Genomic DNA, 16,544 nt, shown 5'->3' with positions numbered 1-16,544 from the left:
ACTTTGTACAAACCCACTCAGCTAGGACTTACACTACTGCCTAAACTGAACTCCTAGCTATGACTGAAGGCAGCACCTTCCAGCCAACACTTTTTTCACGTCTATGTGTTAAAGACTACATACACAAGTTTAACGTTTTTGTGCAAGACGGTATTTGAGTGGTTGAGAGTGTTTGTGTGTGAGAACTGAACAAGGATGTTCTCAAATACTGAGGGATAAAAGCTTTTATACTAAGCTGATAATATGTTGAAGTGTCCCTATGGGCTGATTGCTTCTGAAAGCTGATTTCCAATGTGTGTACCCTTTCTTTTCTCTTTTATTTGCATTTAAGCTTTTCTCTCTGTGTCTTGTTGTTGTTGAGTCTTCACTGATCTTTTCTTTATGTAGGCGGGAAAAACTGATCGTATAGTGAGACTCATTTATTGTATCTGTTGCATCTTGAAGTCGTTTCTTGGACTTTGTGTCTCGACTTTTTTACTGCCCTTCTGAAACGTTTTGTCTTTAATGCTCTGATGCAACGTCCATTATTGTCTTCTGACTGGACAATGGTTTTGTACCTCACGCACAGCTGGAATCCACTAAAAGAGTTTGTCTTCATCTACAACTAAAAGATTCTGACTGATACTTCGGACTGGTCAGCTGAACTGATTTTCAGTTGGGCTGGTGAAATCAGTTGACTCGTCAGTTGAACTGATTTCACTCTCTATTAGTTGAATTGATCAGTTGGGTTTCCTCATCAGTTGAACACTCCTTCGGCTGGCCAGACTTCTGAGGTTCTCCTGCTGAACCACCTATCAACTGGACAATCAGCTGGACTTCTCAATGGGCGTAACAGTTAGATTGATTCAGTTTGTGCGATCAGTTAGGTCTTAAGTTTGCGATGTAAACAGCCGTGACTGATCCTAGCTTCTACACACTAAGATAGATTATTAGTAACATAAATTAACAAGTTTTGTTAACATTAAAATCAAGATTGCGAACTTGAAAAGTTCTAACAGATGCAGATGGCAAACCCGCCCCGCCCTGCCTCGTCCCATTGACATCCCTAGTACGGAAGAAATGACGACTAATAAAAAAAGAAATAAGGTGAAAATGTTTTGTTATAATATTTTTATTACCCTAAAATTTAGTGATTAACAAATAACAAAATCGAGCTTTATGATTCAACCGCTTATTATTTATAATTACAAATTTTCCGATCGCTGGATCAAGTCTAACCTAACTAAAGCTGCATATCATATGTTTTCTGACCATGCACAAGTATAATCGTTATAGAAAACATAACTGGTCAGAAATGATCAAATCAAAATGGATACTGCAACTCAATTCATTCAATGACTAATGGTTCAAGCATGATCGCATTGTATCATATCAACTCCCAAATGACAGAAAATGTCCTAAATCATCTATGGTCTATCAGCTTTTTTCATAAGCTATGAGCAAAAAGTCGCAAAAGCAAAGAAACATTAAATAAGCATTTATTGTTATATACGGTGATTGAAAACGACAATGTCATTCTGTCAAGTAATACTATATATGATCGTTGAAAAACATTTCCAATCGTTGGAGTTTTTTCAACTTTAAATATGCAGATTCTAGATTGAAGTTATAGAGACTTAAATCACGATTATAAGCTTACATTTTTCAAGTTTGCTTTCATTCAAGATTTCTGAGCACACTTAAGAGACTACGCTTCAACCTTTTCACTCAGCATACACATATCAGAACATTTCAGATCTTTCAAAGAAAAGGTTACGTAGAAATGTTTATCTCTGAACATCCACAAAAATTTGTTTCACTTTTTTCGTTCACTTTACATTCTTACCTGTCTTTTATATAGTTATTACTTCTTAAATATTGTTTTATTTGAATATATAGTTTATTACTAGTCAAATCGGACCGTTAGTAACAATCCAAAAATTGTTAGAACAACTTGGTTTAAAGAAAATATTTTAAAAGAGTTTATTCACCTCTTTCTAAACTTTAATCTGATCCCAACAGGTTTTGTTAGTAACTTAGATTATTTTTAACATTAGTAACTTAGATTTATGTTAAATATCAAATGAGTATATATGGTGTGTACCATTATTATTAGCTATAAATTTATAAAATTATGTGGGGCGGTCGGTAGAAATTACTCCTACAAATTGCCACCAAACCATCGTATGTGATGTAGTTGATAATTTATATATATATATATATTGTGGTTTGTTTTAAAAATTGGATGTAACGGTGCGGTTCAGTTTGATGTGAGTCGAGTTTTATTAGATTTGAGTATTTTTTATTTGGTACCCGACATATGATATGGAAGAAAAAATATTTGATTATAACTCGCTAAGATCTGAACCCATTTTAAAAAAATAATATTCTAATACCACAATATATAAGAAAAAAATTATAAATAGAGATGTCTTCAAAATTGGATAATTATCAGTTTCGTACCTCATTTTATCGCATTTCTCGGTTTAGTCTCTCATTTTTCAAGAGTCTTGTGTTAATCTTTCATTTTACGCAATTTTTATCAATCTAGTTAGTTAGTATTCTCGTTAACTTCATAGTTAAATATAACAAAAAATAAACATGTAATCAAATGATAATTACATATCAAATCCTTCATTTTATAACATATTTTTGGTTTACTCCCTCGTTTTTTCAAGTGTCCCAAGTTAGTCCTTCATTTCATGTAATTTTTCTCAGTTTTGTCTCATGTTAATTAATTAAATGGTTAAAAAAAACATAAAATAAACCATTTCAATCTGTCACTCCTCCTCGTGCCCAAGCCCGTTAGAGTCAAACATTTCTCACTATTCGAGTGAGATAAGGTACAACACAATGGGTCAAAATACACCATCTTTCTCCTAAATCGAAGTATATATTTCCTCATAAATCCTAGATCAAACAAATATGGTCTTAAAACCTTTGTTAATAGTTCTAGTCCCTCAATCTTCATTACATACCCACTCAATTTTTTTATTTTTCAACTCTTAACAATTACATTTATATGTGTACGTCTTTTATTGACANCCTTGTTGGGTTTTTGTTTGAATTGGGAATCGAGTACAATGTCGGATTAACAATTGGAAAACGTGCATTTTAAGAAAGCATGTTAGTATTACAATGATCTTAGTTAGATGTCACTATACCAAAAACATGTTAGATTAGATGTCCTGCAAGTCAATTATTGGTTGTAGTTTTTATTGACTATTTATAATAAACAATCTTTANATATCCTAGATCAAACAAATATGGTCTTAAAACCTTTGTTAATAGTTCTAGTCCCTCAATCTTCATTACATACCCACTCAATTTTTTTATTTCTCAACTCTTAACAATTACATTTATATGTGTACGTCTTTTATTGACANGAAATTTATTTTATCTGTATACTCATGCAAGCTGCATATATAAAAACTTTGAATATACAATAGTACAAAAGATATGAAGTCGTAAATATGATGGAGATAATGAAACACGTATTTAGTAGTTGTATATTGTAAACGTTGTTCCTAGTTTATTCGGCAACCCAAAATAAGGATAAGGGTAGCTGAAGCTCGAGCTCAAGATTATCATATGTGATATCGTGTACCGTGTTTCATTGGTAAGGGAGTGGAAATGCATACAAATGGATGCTTATATGATGAGTTCACTGAACTATCATTCATTGGACTTTTCAAGTAGTTATCATTCATTTAGTAGATAAGTATGTGGTTATGGTTGTACACAATTAATCCTTATGATCCAGGAGAACACTAAGGCTGGATAAATTTGAATACAAATTTAAATGTTGATTTCGAATCATCCACATTTGATTAAAATTTTGACAAATCAAATTTTTTACATTCTAATATTTTATATATTCTTGTGAATAAATTAACCATCATTTTGTAAATCCATACTAAAACTTGGATAAAATATAAATAATATTATATTTTAATTTCAAAATAATTTTTTTTATTATTTTATATTTTTCATCACATTGTTACAAATATTTTTATGAGATTAAAATATAATTTTTTAATGAAAATTTTAGTTGTTAACATGTAAAGGAAAAAAGTATTGTCTTTAAGCTTTTTAAGGTAATTAAAATTTTATTATTTAAGACAAAAATATTGCAAGGGTAATTTTGTGTCTAATAATAAATAATTTGACGAAGTGGAGTGTCATTAACATTTTTTGAAATATAAATAACACTTCTATCATTTATTTATACTTAAATATAAACAAAAATGGTGCACGCGGTTTCAAAAGAAAATTATATTAGGATTGAACATATTCCCTAGTAAACCTAGAAGAGATTAAGGTTACACGGACATACCCCTAAAATGCAAGACTTAAGAGGACATAATAGTATTTCACATTTCAATCATGCTAATTATCACAAATCGAATTGTTGGGATTGAGAATAAGTTTAGAGATGATTAATAAACTTATTTAAAAATATTGTGATTTAAATAATGTGAGAAATTGTAGCTAAGTTAACAGATCAAGTTGATATCTCAATCATCTGGATACAGTAGACAACTTATGCAAATGTTTTCTTCGTGCGGAAAGAGTTTGCTGAACTCAGTGAATCAGTATACACATTTAGCTGATTAATGAGCTAAATAACTTGAAAGTAAAGTCCAGTAAGCAAAAAGAGTCTCGATTTGTTTCTGGAAGTTCGAAAAAAACTAAGCTTTACGTCCACTACAAGAAAGTCAAAAAGCATACGACAACGATTTTAGTAAAAACCGTTGTCGTAAACGGTTTTAGTGAAAACCGTTGTCGTAGGTGTGTTTTTTAAACAAAACACAAAAACCGTTGTCTTTTAGGTGTCAAAGACAACGGTTTTTAGGGTAAACCGTTGTCATTTGAGCGTTTTTTAGGGTCAAAGACAACGGTTTATAGAAACGTTGTCTATTAGCGTGTTTTTTTGGACAATTGACAACGATTTTCTTAAACTGTTGTGGAAAAGGGTGATGTAAAACGTATTTAGCGACGGTTTTGCTGAAACCGTCGCTATAGTTAGCGACGGTTATATGTCAACCGTCGCTATTTTAAAAATAGCGACGGTTTGTCCTAAAACCGTCCCTATGTATAGCGACGGTATCATATCTGTCGCTATATTTAGCGACAATTTTAAATAAATCCGTCGCATGTTTTTAATTAGCGACGGTTATTATTACATTGTCGCTAATTTTAGCGACGGTGTTAGCACAACCGTCGCTAAATTTAGCGACGGTTTGGAAAACAATGTCGCAAATTATAAATATCCGACGGTTCATTAATAAACCGTCGCTGTTAGCGACAGTTTAACCCAAACCCGTCGCAACTCTTCTATAAATACCCGCTCATTCGGTCCATTTTAAAACATACAACTTCACAACACATAAAATTTTTCTTACATAATTTTAGTTTCGGTAATTTTAAAAAATTATTCCAAGTTTTTGAAACCCCCGCTTATTTATGTAAATTTTTTCGTTTTATTTTTTGTTAAATTTTTAAGTTTTAGTTAAGATCTTAGTCTATTCAAATTACAAGTTTTTTTAGAATTATTAAATTGTTAAAAGTAATTTTTTTTTTATTTTACTGAAAATTTTAGCGACGGATATCATAAACTAACTGTCGCTAAAATTAGCGACGGAATGCATTACCTAACCGTCACCAATATTAGCGACTGTATTAAAAACCGTCGCTAGTATAACAAAACTCCGTCGCGATATTTATTTGCGACGATTTGTTAAAAACCGTCGCAAATCGTAACTTCAACAACAGATAAAAACCGTTGTCTTTGAGCGCATCCTTTAACCACAGGGGCTTTAACAACAGTTTTAAAAGACCTACAACAACGGGAAAAAACCGTTGTCGTAGGCCTTTTTTCTTGTAGTGGTCTCTCTTTTTTCCTGTATAGGAATGATTTCACTAAAAAAAACTTTGATCGATACAAACATTTGTACGTACCCATGTCATTTGGTATTAACTCTAACTGGATGAAACTCTTAGCACCTCAACACAAATATCATTATTCTGTTTAGAAACAAACTTATGATAGTTTAAAAAGATTCACTCTTCTATCAGCTTGATATAGAAAATGATAAATGAATAAACATTATCAGATTGTCGTTAATGATCAAATATGAAATTTTCAGAGTGCTTAGAGCAACTTGTTATATTCTTTGATAAAGTGCTCAAAAAAGACGATAAATGCATGCTTTCGACAAATGATGCAGATAATTGATATTTCTAGTAATCTCCAATGCTGAGTGAATTGATCCTTAAATACATGACATTTCCAACATTAACATTGTTGAAAACAGACCTTTCTTGTACTATCAGCAGAAAAATTTGCAGATTATACCATACGTCCTTGTCTTCTTTCTAAATATAAAATATGACAATAAAAGCTTTTGGACGCTAGCTAAATACAGCAGACAACAGCTCATTAATTCGGATTGAGAAGAGAGAAAATTGCAATAGACTTTGTCTTTGTGTGGGAACATTCTCGATTAAACTTTGAGAAGTCTGACTGATTTTTAATTAGTATTTGTATGCAGCTGGATAGTAAATAATTTAAGCAGCATTGTCATAATAAATCTTGATGAGCCAGTTGAAGCTAATAAGGCATGCAGCTTGATGATATATTCTGATAAGCTTGGGGTACACCATCTGCACGACCATCTTGCTCTGATAGCCTCCAGCAAGTGAAACTCAAAATCCAACATGTTCCTCCAGACGAGTCAGCTAGCATGCAGCTCTTGTCCAACATGATATCCTATATATTAATAACCAAATAACCAGAAAGACATCTTAACCGCCATGGTTTTTTATGGAAAAAAAAGCTTGAGATAATTTTATTCTAACATGACTCACTTGTACAAATTATATCATTAGAAAATTATTACCGTTTCACATCCTATCACATGACTGTAATAATCACGTTGTAGTCATTTCTAAATTTCATCACTCAGTTCTTACAAAAAATTAAAAAAAAATCAATCACTCAGACAAATGCAATTGTTATTTCGAGACTTAAATGGGAAGTCCAAGATTTTATACTCCAATTCCTTAATTTAGTACTTTTGCAACGTCTCGAAAATCTGAAGGTCCACGTGAACCACGTGCATGCAAGTTATTAAATTTCTTTGATATTTTATTAAATTGTTTTAAAACATTAAATGTTTGTTTATTTCATTAAATTATGTTTAATTATTTTTATGAATTTTATGCATAATTATTGCATGGTAGAATTTATTTATTTCATTAAATTGTGTTTAATCATTTTTATGTATTTTATGCATAATTATTGTATGGTAGAATTTATTTATTTCATTAAATTGTGTTTAATTATTTTTATGCATTTTATACATAATTATTGCATGGTAGAATTTATTTCATGAAATTTTAAGAGTTCATGCATTAAAGTTTTTTAAGTTGCATTTCGCGTTCGAACGAAGAACGGAGACCGGTGAATTATCAGAAAAATTATTTTATTATATGATTAATTTTCATTAATTAATTTAAGGCGTTTTTAAGTGTATTTTAAAAAAATGGGTTTTATTGAATATTTTTACCCACAGATTTTATTTTTACCCGGTACGTAAATTTTATCGAATCGGGGGACTTTTTGAGGGTTTGATTAATATTTTCAAAAATTTTCCAACACGAAATATTTTTCGCGAGTGTGTTTGAATTTAATGAGCTCATTTTTAAACTTATTGGGCTTAAATTTCTTTTTAAACTCTTAAATAACAATTTAAGGTCCATTATCTATTAATCAACTATTTTAATAATATCCTAAACTAAACCTAAAGCTACCCTACACATTAAACCAACCGATACCCTCTCCAACCACTTCATCCTCTCCATTTTCAACATCCCAGCTGCATATTCTCTCGGCGTTCAGAGCATTCATCGAGGAAAGCTTCGGTGGTCAATTGTTTTGCAAAGGGAAATTCATCCGGGTTCCCTTGTCTCGTTCTTGTTCGTCAAATCATCCAGGCACGTTCTACACCATTATTCTTGCATCACACATGTTATATATTGCTGTTAAGTGTGCATTTCGTGTAGGAAATTCTCGATCCATCAGGGAGCAGGAAGGATTTTCGGTTTTGTTTCTTACCATGCATTTATTTTATTTTATACTCACGTTTTCTGAATTGTGGTGCAAGGGGCTGCTGTGTTAGGAGGGCAAGAGGCTGTACAGATCGTGATTTATGAGGCTTAGGTGCTGGTGTGTGCAGCTGGAAACGAGGGAACGAGTGATCGAGCTAGGGAGAGACGAGTTGGTCTCGATAGGGCCTTGTGGGTGTTTCTCGGTTCCTAGCTGTTAGTAAAGTGCATGGGGCTGGTGGCTTGGTTCTGATGGGTGCCTTAGGGTCTGGTCTAGGTCTGTGGTAGGCTAGTTCAAGGCTGGTGACATCGGGGTAGGCTAGGACGTGAGTTTTTGGGAAAGTGAGGGTATTGGAGTGCAAAGAAGGAAGGGCCGAAATAATATGTTAGTTTCTGGAATTCAGCCGTGAGTTTAGGGGTTGGTATTGTTGGGGTTTTAGGACTTTTCAGTGTTTGTAAGATATGGTAACAAGTTGCGAAAAATTTGGTTGAGTTTCGGGTTAAAATGGGACCCCGATTCAAATTTTAAAATGAATCGGTTAAGTTTTAAATTTGGCTCGAGTTTACGTGTAGGGATGCTTTTAAATATGTTTTGGGATATTTTTAATAGTTTGGTAAGTTTCGGATCAAAATAATGAGTTTTGGATTTATCCGGGATTTAATCGCCGCACGAAACGTTAATTAAATAATTAATGGAAACGCGTAGATTTAAGCTTAATAAAATTATGAAAAATTATATTTAAGCTCAGGTAATTATGAGAAGGCTAAGTTTTTAATTTGGAAATTTTATGCTAAGGTTTGGTTTAATTCGGGATTAAAACACATTAATTTAAAAGTCATATATTTAAGCTAAATAAAAATATGAGAAAATTCATGTAGGTTTAAATAATTATTTGAGACATGTTAGAGTTAATGAAATTAAGAAAATGTCAAAAATGTGAAATTTTACGTCCAGAGGCAAAATGGTAATTTTTGGGTTTCCAGAGACAAAATAGTCATTTTGCACTCGGGGTGAGATTTTGGCACTGACAGTGTCCTGAGCACAAATTTATGATATTTTAATTTCGATAAATACGTTGTATGCTTGATTTAAAGGAAAAGCTACATGTATGCATGTTTTTATTAAGTGGTGAATATGATGATGTTTTTGAAGGATGAGAATTGGTTGTGACTGACGATGTATATGTATATGATGACATGAGATATGATGAGCTGATGTCAATGCTCAGTGGACGAGTAATGCTGTCGCTGATGTCCCCGCCGTCGGGTAACAAGGTTTTATAGATAGATCCATCGATAGAGCTGATACGATAGAGCTGGTATGAAAGTCACAACTAATGAACTGATTCAATTAAATGAAAATGTATACGTATATGATGACATGCTTTGACATTTTACGATTTTATACGACACGTTTATGTTCATGCTTTTAAATTCATGAAAGATATGTTGAGTATGATGTTTTTCACTGCTGTGTGCCATGTGTATGTACTTGTTATTCCTGGTACAGGTGTGTTGAGTCTTTAGACTCACTAGGCGTGTGTGATGCAGGTGAACTTGATGCTGAGGAGACTGGAGATGCTGAACCCCGAGTAGGCAGCTCTGGTGCGGTGACATGACCCGAGGACCGAATGTTTTCCGCATAATGTTTTATGAGATTTGAGAGGAGATGAATATTTTAATACGTTGATGATTTTAAGATTTTTATACGTTTATGTTTACATATGATTTTGCATGAGTTTGGTTATTTTAAAATGCAATATTTTTACTGTCAAATATTTAAGATCATTTTTAAATGTTATATTTTTCTGTACAGCGTAAGCATGCGAAATGTTTAAATGTTATTTTCGAAAATGTGAGTTTTATAAAAAAATAAAAATAAAAAATTCCGTATTTTTAAATAAGTAGACGTTTCAACTTCATCTATTGAAATATATAGTATATATCTGTCAATTATTCACTTTCAAATAATCAATTTCGCATTCCATAAAAAACTTTAACATATGTTGAATAAAAAATGTAGTAAGATCGATTGGAGAGCCATGCAACCATTGAGCTACAATAGTTTGTTATTTAAATATTGAACACCGATAAATTAAATCGAGTGTTGTTTTCAAACAAAACTATTTACACTCAAATAATTTGTCATAGAAATCGATTAAACATTTTGAAAAGTATTTAAAAGATATGCAATTTGAATGAGTAAAAACGTTTTGACTGAAATATTTTATCAAACACTTCATATGCAATATTTTGGATATTTGAAAGACATATAAAATGCTTCAACAATGCATCTTAAAAACATTAACAATTTAATGTTTTTGTGTGAAGACTCACTCATCTAAACATTGAAACTCAATTATCATGTATATGTGTGAGTGATTGTCTGTGAGAATTTTTACAGTGTATATATATATTAAATGTATCATCACACTTGATTTTGCTCTCATTCTATCTAATTTCTTCATTTAAGTTTGTATGCTTTGAATCCCTTTGAAAGCTTTTATTTGATTTTCAATATGTTTTATTTATGACCTCTAATAATGAAATAGATGTTAAATACAGGAATATGACTATTTGGAAAGGTTGGGTATGGATTCTGACATTACAACAGTCAAATTCTTATTTCTGGTTGTTTTCTAAAACTGAGCTGATCTGACCAACTTTGTTGATATGATCTGAGCTGAGATGATATGTATGACTGAGCTGATCTGATTAGCTTGAACGATTAGTTTGATCTGAGTTGTTCCAAGTGAGTTGTTTCCTTCTTTTAATTTTAACTCTTCATTCATCGATTTATGGACAATGTGATAAACATTAATGTTGTAATACTTTCTCTTAGCTTTCCATGGAATAAAAAATCAATGAATTCCAAGTTCGTATGAGAGATATATACTTGACAGATTAGTCTGTCTACAATATTGAACTTGTTTTTCATTCGGTGTATAACTAGCATATTTATCATGGTTTATCAGCTTATTTTGATCCAATTCAGACTTTGACATACAAGATTATTTGTATATCATTATTTTATATTTGTAATTCATACTAAATTGCTCTAATTGAATATTTGAGCTGAGAGATTTGACCAAAATACCATAGTCATTTACATCAACGAGCTATGAGATATTATCAAAACACTTCAAGTTGCTAGAAACTAAGTTGTGCTGAAATTATATTTCAACAACTTTTCACTTCTAGTTTGACAACTGCACACTTCATGAAATATGTTAGGAACATAATAATAAGTTGTGTTATCATCAAAATCACGATTGTTAGCATTTTTAAACCCAACAATCTCTCCCTTTTTTTTATTATCACAAAATTTGGATAAAAATAATTTCATTTAACTTATTTCTCCTCTTTTTTGTCTAAATCAAAAAGATGAGATAAAAAAGTAAAACTGGATTTCATCTCCCTTTTAAAATTATAATTAGCTTCCCCCCTCCCCCCCGGATTTTTGAAAGTTTGAAATTGATCAAAGTAGAGAGATAACTAACCAGTATAAATATTTTCAAAATATGCAATGCACAAATAATAGCTAAAAATATCCAACACATGAATGCATGAATCAAGCATATAGCTTCGACAAGAATAAGCAATTCAAACTCATAAATTTCAACCAATCACAAAATCAAGACATGCTTGCCAATTTCAATATCATAAACGTTGAAAATGTCACTTATTAGTCATTAAGCATAATCAAAAAATGCAAGAGAATTGCTAACCAAACTAGCATAAGATGGAATATCTAATTAGAATTTTACTCAAGTACCATAGAATAAATAAAATTTAGAGCGAGTGTACCGAGTTTTCTTAATGATATATGACTAAAATTTAAATTTTTTTCTCCTTTTCCATTGATAATGGCAACAACATTGAATTTCTTGACAAAAACTTCATCTTTGTCCTTAGCCTCTTTTCTTGTGGCAGCACATTGGTCTAAACTTGAACCAATAAACTTTTTTTTTCTCGTGCACAACCAAGCAAAAATCTTTATACTACTACAATTTTTTACGAGTCTAGTTTGCAATACAAAAAGCGGTTTGTCATTGATACTCGAGCAAAGAGTTATGTCATTTTTCCAAGGTTGCTGCAAGCTATTCGAAAATTCGACTATGTTTATATGTGTTAGAAAAATATTAAATTCAATTTTTTAAAATAAAAATCAGTTTTGAATGCTCTTTAAAAAAAAACATGCTCTTATACTAATTGATAGACTTAATTGAGGGACAAGCATTGAATTACAATAGCTCTGTTCTTGAAATAATAAACATTGAAAAATTAAATTAAGTTTGGTTTTCAAACCAAGCGAAAGACACTTAAAATAATCTCTCATAAAATTAAATATTTTGAAAAGTATTTAAAAGATATGCAAGTTGAATTAATAAAAATATTTTGGTTGAAGTATTTTATCAAACATTTGATATGCTATATTTTGGGTATTTGAAAGGCACATAAAATGCTTCAACGATGCATCTTAAAAACAGTAAAGATAGTAAGTAGATTCGATGAATAAATAGACACATATTTGTTTCTGAATGTTCGGAAATTAACAATTCCTATGTCATCTCTTTTTCTACTTAGGAAGGATCATTGGGAGACTTTGATTTATGTAACTTCTTGTACAAATCCAATTCAACTTAGGATGTATCCATTGTCTAATTGAAACTCGTGACACATTCACTATTACAGGTCACAACCTCATAATTCACATAATGTTTAGTGCCTCTTATGTCAATACTACAAACACGATCTTTAATGTATTTGTGTAAAGATTCATTCATCTAAACTTTGAAACATAAGTCTTATGTATATGTGTGAGTGATTGTGTAAAGCCTAGGAAATTCGAACTACGTAACCTGAATGTATGCAATCTAGGGTTTTATTTAAAATATGTGTTTAAAGATTTTTATACATTTAATGCATGATTATTGCATGGTTAGATTTTATTTCATGATTATTTTAAAGTTTCATGCATTAGGGTTTTAAGTTGCATTTCGCGCTCGAACGAGTAACGGAGACTGGGGATAATCGGGAAAAATATTTTAATTAAATAATTAATTTAATTGTTTAATATGAGATTTTTTTAATGGATATTTCGAAAATTCGGCTTTGGTGGGTATTTTTACTCGCCGGGTCATATTTTTAACCGGTACGCAAAATTTTGCGACTCGGAGGACTTTTTGAGGGCTCGGGCAATAGTTTCAAAAAGGTACCTAAACGAAATATTTTTCGAGAGTGTTATTGGGTTTGACGGGTTTGCTTTAATGCTTAATGGGCTCAAAACCCTTTTTAATCCTTTAAAATTTAAATAAGGGCCCATTGGTGCTTTACATTTTATTTAAACCCTACCCTAACAAACCCTAAACCTAATCACACCTTGTGGCCGCCCCTCCCATCCATCAGCAGCCTCATCTTCGAAAAAAAAATAGCAACAAAGTCACGGCCTTAGGTTTTCTTCAAGAAAGTTTCATCCCCCGCCTCTCCAGTTCACGTCCCGCGCGTAGTTCTTCAAGCTTTTGATCATTTAAACGCTAAGGCACGCATGTATCTTCTTTTTCTTTTCATTCACGCCAATATTATGCTAAAGTGTATGTAAATGCATGAAAATATTTTTGATCTACCTTGTGATCACGTTTTTATACAAGTTTGACATGAAAATTGAATTTCTTCATGACTCATGCTCACATTTTCATGTATTGGTGCAAGGGGATGCTGAGTTTTTGATGCTAAGTGGCTGTACACGGTGGTAAGGTGGTGTCATAAGGCTGGAGTCAAGGGTTATTTGTGTTAAGCTGAGGGCCGAGGGGGTGTTGTATTGAAGGGTTGGCTCGTCTCGGGCGTAGATCGGGCGATAGGCTAAGCTGGCGGTGCAAGGGCTTAACCAAGCCATGGCCCAGACCCTGGTGAGTCTGAAACACGGCCTAAGAAGGCTCGAACACTGCTGAAACTAGCCCTGAAGCCGGTTGATTGTGATGAGGGGACATTGGTCGCGGGTTGAGCGCCTTGGTTGAACCTCGGGTGTGCGTGCATTTGGGGCGTGCATGAGCCTGAGTCCTTGAGATGGTTCGGCCCAGGAGGGTCCTAGGTTGGTCTAGGAGGGGCTAGTTCGGGGCTGGTCTAAGCTGGTTAGGTGTAGGGTCATTGGTTCGGTCCAGAGTCGCAACTAGGGTTAAGGCTTGTTTGTGCAACTAAATTCCAGCAACTTTCGGTTTTTGTTTGGGGGTCATGAAGGGTCTGAAATAATTGGTTTAAGGGCTGGTCAAGTAGGGTTAAGTCATGGCTTGAGTTGGGAAAAATTTGGTTAAATTTCGGGTTGATTCGGGTTAAAACCGAGACCTCGGTTATATTTGATGGATCCATCGAATAGAGCTGATACGATAGAGCTGATACAAAAGTCACAACTAATAAAATGAAATCAATAAAAAGAAAATGTATAAATATGATGTTATGATGAAACATGTTTTGACACGTTATGATTTTATACGACATGTTTACATTATACTTTTAAGTTCATGAAATGTATGTTGCTTACAGTATTTTTCACTGTTGCATGTTATGTATATGTATTTGATATAATGTTACAGGTGTGTTGAGTCTTTAGACTCACTAGGTGTGAATGATGCAGGTGAGCATGTTGATGAAGAGGCTGGAGGTGCCGAAGTCTGAGTCGGCAGGACTGGATGTGCGTACATGAACCCGAGGACCACATTTTCCACACATCATGTTTTTGAGTTAGGAGTAGACATGATCATTTTTATATGCTTTGTTTTGACATGTTGATGATTACCATGATTTTTAATTGTTTTATTTTTACCTACATCTAGGATGGACGAATTGGCGATAATTTTAAACTGCAGTATTTTATCTGTTATATGATTACGTTTATTTTTAAAAGGCTTATTTTTCAGCAGTATTGCATGCATGCATAATTTTAAGAATTTCGAAACATTGAGCTTGTCAAAAAAAATTGTAGCATTTTTAAGTAGTAGATATTTCAGATTGTGTATGAAGATTTTTACAGTGTATGTATATATCAAATGTATCATCGCATTTGAGTTTGCTCTCATTCTAACTAATTTTTTTCTTGTAGGTTGTCTATGCTTTGAACCACCTTTGAAAGCTTGTATTTGATCTTCAAATCTTGTATTCATTGCCTCCAATAATGATATAGACCTTAGATACAAGAATATGATTGTATGAAAATGTCATGTATGGTTCCGACATTGCAACGGTCAACTTCGAATTTCTGGTCATTTTCCGAAACTGGGTTGATATGACCAATTGAGATGACCCGTCTGACTGAGCTAATCTGATTAGCTTGAGTTGTTGGTTTGATATGAGCTATTCCAAGTGAGTTGTTCTCTTCTTTTGATTATAACTCTTAATTCATCGATTTCTGGGTAATGTGATAAACCTGAAAGTTGTATCCATTTCTATTAGGATTCTATGGAGTCAAGAATTACTCAATTTCAAGTTCGTACGAGAGATATGTGCTTGACAGATCAAATTGTCTGCAATCTGGAACTTGTTCTTCATTTGGTGCAGACCAAGCACTTTCATCGTTGTTTATCAGATTCTTATGATTCAAACTTTGACTTGTGAAGATGATTTGTAGATCATTCTCTTAGCTTCGTAACACACACCAAATTATTCCATTTGAATAACCGAGCTGAAATATATTACCAAAATATCAGAGCTAGTTTCTGTCGGCTCGATCTTGTGACTAATATTTCGTCTAGATAACGTTCTAACCAACTGAGCTGTTATGAAATATGACTTGTGGTAAATTGAATTTTCTAATCAATAGTTTTGGTTGTTGTTTATTTGCATCACCAAGTTACGAGATATCATGAAATCACTTCAATTTGCCAGAAACTAAGTTGTAATTTCAGCAACCTTTCACTTCTAATTTGATACCAATCAACTTGTGCACTTAATAGAATAACAAATTTTGTTATAATTAAAATCAAAATTGTTAGCATTCCGTAGCTCAAGAAATCGAGAATATCATTTTAAAATAGTATCTTGTAACTTTTGTCGCATATACCAAGCAGTACAAACCAATTAAAGGAGAGGGCCAAAATGCAACCTTTTGTGCCCATCTTTGGTCCTCTTGCCTTTTGGCCCATCTTTGGTCCTCCCCCCATCCCTCTTTACAAGAATCTCATGGCCACTTAATTATTGTCCCTTATGAGGAAAATTTCGAAAATCTGTTCGACCTGAAATTTTAATTTCATCATATTACCGTATCACATATTCTTATTTTTAACTAATTGAAATTATGAACATGATAAAGTTATCAATATCGTTTTATATGAATTCAACTGATAGAATTTAATTAAAACTTTCTTTCTTTTAAGTTCAATGTAACATACCTTTCCCACTTGCCTAACATTTGATCATACTCACCCTTCACTATCAAAGCATTTAATTTCCACCACTCTTGTCGG

This window comes from Primulina huaijiensis, chromosome 14 (genome assembly GCF_012295235.1).
Source record: "Primulina huaijiensis isolate GDHJ02 chromosome 14, ASM1229523v2, whole genome shotgun sequence".
In the NCBI taxonomy this organism is placed as follows: domain Eukaryota; kingdom Viridiplantae; phylum Streptophyta; class Magnoliopsida; order Lamiales; family Gesneriaceae; genus Primulina; species Primulina huaijiensis.
The sequence above is the reverse complement of the archived record's forward strand: the minus strand, read 5'-3'. Positions refer to the sequence as shown.